The sequence below is a fragment of the Capsicum annuum genome, chromosome 6 (genome assembly GCF_002878395.1).
Source record: "Capsicum annuum cultivar UCD-10X-F1 chromosome 6, UCD10Xv1.1, whole genome shotgun sequence".
NCBI classification, from domain to species: Eukaryota; Viridiplantae; Streptophyta; class Magnoliopsida; order Solanales; family Solanaceae; genus Capsicum; species Capsicum annuum.
The window spans coordinates 39,582,247-39,585,117 of NC_061116.1; positions in this window are offsets into that span (position 1 = coordinate 39,582,247).

A 2,871-nucleotide genomic window follows, 5' to 3' on the forward strand; every position below is an offset into this window, starting at 1 on the left:
TCTCACACCTACGGACCGGGGCATCCATGCCCCTCCTCTTCACGTGTCCGAACCATCTCAATCGTGCTTCCCGCATCTTACACTCCACTGAAGTCACACCAACCTTCTCCCGGATAGTCTCATTCCGAACTCTATCCCCTCGGGTCAGTCCACACATCCAGCGCAACATCCGCATTTCTGCCACCTTCATTCTTTGGATGTGGGAGTTCTTAACTGGCCAACACTCCGCTCCATACAGCAAGGCCGGACGGACTACCACCCTATAGAATTTGCCTTTAAGCTTGGGCGGCACCTTCTTATCACACAGCACCCCCGATGCGAGTTTCCACTTCATCCATCCCGCCCCAATACGGTGCGAGACATCCTCGTCAATCTCACCGTTACTCTGGATCACGGACCCGAGATACTTGAACTTATCCCTCTTCCCTACCTCCTGTGCTTCTAGCCTCACTACTACCTCATTCTCCCGCCTCACGTCATTAAACTTACATTCCACATACTCTGTCTTGGTTCTGCTCACCCTGAACCCTTTAGACTCCAGAGTTTGCCTCCACAACTCTAATTTGTCATTCACACCCCCTCGAGTCTCATCTATCAGGACTACATCGTCTGCAAAAAGCATACACCACGGCACCTCCCCTTGGATACGCCGCGTCAACACATCCATTACTAACGCAAACAAAAAGGGACTAAGAGTAGATCCCTGATGCAATCCTGTCAGGACAGTGAAATGCTCTGAGTCTCCTCCCGCCGTCCTCACCTGGGTTTTCGCTCCCTCATACATATCCTTAATTACTCTGATATATGCCTGCGGTACTCCACTCACCTCCAAGCATCTCCAAAGCACTTCCCTGGGGACTTTGTCGTACGCCTTTTCCAGGTCGATGAACACCATGTGCAGATCCTTCTTCCTCTCCCTATACTGCTCCACCAACCTCCGTACCAGGTGGATTGCCTCCGTCGTCGAGCGGCCGGGCATAAATCCGAACTGGTTTTCCAAAATAGACACTATCCGTCTCAGCCTCACCTCGACCACTCTCTCCCAGATCTTCATAGAGTGACTCAGTAACTTAATCCCCCTATAGTTATTGCAACACTGAATGTCCCCCTTATTCTTATAGAGGGGGATCATGGTACTCCACCTCCACGCCTCGGGCATCTTTGCCGTCCTGAAAATTTCATTGAATAATGCAGTCAACCACCTTACACCAGCCTCTCCAACGAACTTCCAAAACTCCACCGGTATCTCATCCGGCCCCGTCGCCCTACCCCTTCGCATCCTGCGGACTGCCTGTCTAACCTCGTCTACCTTAAAACGTCTACAATAGCTAAAATCCCGACACTCCCCTGAGTGCTCCAGTTCCCCTAACACAATAGCTCTGTCCCCCTCGTCATTCAAGAGCCTATGAAAGTACGACTGCCATCTCTTCTTTATGTGGCTGTCCTCCACCAACACTCTACCGTCCTCCCCCTTAATGCACCTCACCTGATCGAGGTCACGACCCTTCCTCTCCCTAGACTTAGCGAGTCGGAACAACTTTTTCTCCCCTCCTTTCCCCTGTAACCCTGCATACAAGCTCTCAAAAGCGGCCGTCTTAGCTGCCGTGACCGCTGACTTCGCCTCCTTCCTCGCTAGCTTGTACTCTTTCCTGTTTACCCGCTTCTCTTCTTCGTCCTTACTTTCCACCAACTTAGCATACGCCCCTTTCTTGGTCTCCACTTTCTTCTCCACCTCTTCATTCCACCACCAATCCCCCCGATGGTGCCCGGCCCAGCCCTTAGAAACACCCAACACCTCCCTTGCATTCTCCCTGATGCACTTTGCCGCCCTGTCTCACATACTATCCACGTCCCCCCTACACTCCCACACCCCCATTCCCGCCAACCTCTCCCCTATCTCCTACGCATTCACTGGAGTCAGGCCGCCCCACTTAATTCTTGGTCTACACTCCTTACTCCTCCTCTTTCTCTTCTTCTTTATACCCAAATCCATAACCAAGAGCCTATGCTGAGTCGAAAGATTCTCACTCGGGATGACTTTACAGTCCTTACACAACGCCCTATCCCCTTTCCTAAGCAACAAAAAGTCAATCTGAGTCCTGGCTATCGCGCTTCGAAAGGTGATCAGGTGCTCGTCCTTCTTCGGGAAGCCCGAGTTCACCACCACCAGCCCAAAGGCGAGACAAACTCCAATAGGGTCGCCCCCTCTTCATTTCTCTCCTCAAAACCAAAACCACCATGCACATCACTAAAGCCTCCCGGTAGCGCCCCGATGTGCCCGTTGAAATCCCCTGCTACAACAATCTTCTCCGAACTGGGCACGCTTCTCACCACCTCCTCCAAAGCCTCCCAAAACTGTATCTTCTCCTCCCCCTCCGATCCCACTTGCGGCGCATAAGCACTACACACGTTCAGGGTAAACCCCCAAATGACCAACTTAATAGTCATCAACCTATCGTTGATCCTCTTCACCTCCACTACCTGACCTCTAAGCTCTTCATCTACTAAGATGCCAACTCCATTCCTACGCCTCTCGCTCCCAGAGTACCACAGCTTGTAACCATCCACATCCCTAGCCTTAGACCCTACCCACTTGGTCTCTTGGACACACGCAATGTTGATCCTCCTCTTCCTAAGAATCTTCACAAGCTCTATGGACTTACCCTGAAGGGTCCTATATTCCAAGACCCAACCCTCAGCCTACCGTTGCTATCCACACGCCCTCCACTACCCCCCCTCCCACCCCCCTCGGGGCCAAACCTTGGCCTACCACCCACTCCCGCCCTCTCCCCATCCCCCGCCCCCACCACGGCCCCACGCCCCAACCCCCTCGGACATGACCCTATCCACCCATTACCGCCCACAGCCACA